The sequence below is a fragment of the Halyomorpha halys genome, unplaced genomic scaffold, assembly GCF_000696795.3.
Source record: "Halyomorpha halys isolate HHAL.00 unplaced genomic scaffold, Hhal_1.1 Scaffold1825.1, whole genome shotgun sequence".
NCBI classification, from domain to species: Eukaryota; Metazoa; Arthropoda; class Insecta; order Hemiptera; family Pentatomidae; genus Halyomorpha; species Halyomorpha halys.
The window spans coordinates 40,622-41,323 of record NW_027114140.1 but is presented as its reverse complement, the minus strand read 5'-3'; positions in this window follow the sequence as shown (position 1 = coordinate 41,323).

Here is a 702-nt window from a genome sequence, read left to right as displayed (position 1 = left end):
ACAACTGTACAAAATAATACAACAGGTAAATATGTAGTATGTTTCATATACACTTGAAAATCTTGGGAAGGAACCACCCGTTGGTGGTACTTCAATATTTATTTTTAAAAAATAAACATCATTGTTAATAATAGTAAACAATAGAAAAATAGAAATCCTAAAATATTGATTTTTTTAACAACAGAAAGATGAAAAATTATATCAAATAACTACTTGTTAAAAAAAAAAAAAATATTTTACACGATAAATTTGTTAACTGCAGATGTACAGTTTTAAAAATATATTGTTAAACCTGATTCATAATTTAAATAATTAAGTCATCTTCATAATTTTTATATTCTGCACCTATTTGTCTATATTAACATATTTCTATTACAAAATTAATATTACCATATGTTTTGAAATATGTAAAAGCTACTGGTATCGAAAGATGGCAGCTTTAAATGTTGTACAGTTGAATGAAGTCATGGTCGCTCATTTTAAACTATTGTAATATAATCGTTTATCTTAAAATGAAAAGAATCAGTTATTCAAATCTTTTGGAATTATATTTTATTAAACACAAAAATATTTTTAGTAATAAATAATTTATATTGTAAGTTGTATTTTTTTGTAGATATATACCTTAGTTTATTTTTTACTCAGATTCTTTTTATGTTGTTTTCTCAACAGTTTTTATTTTTACTAACCTATGTATGGTAT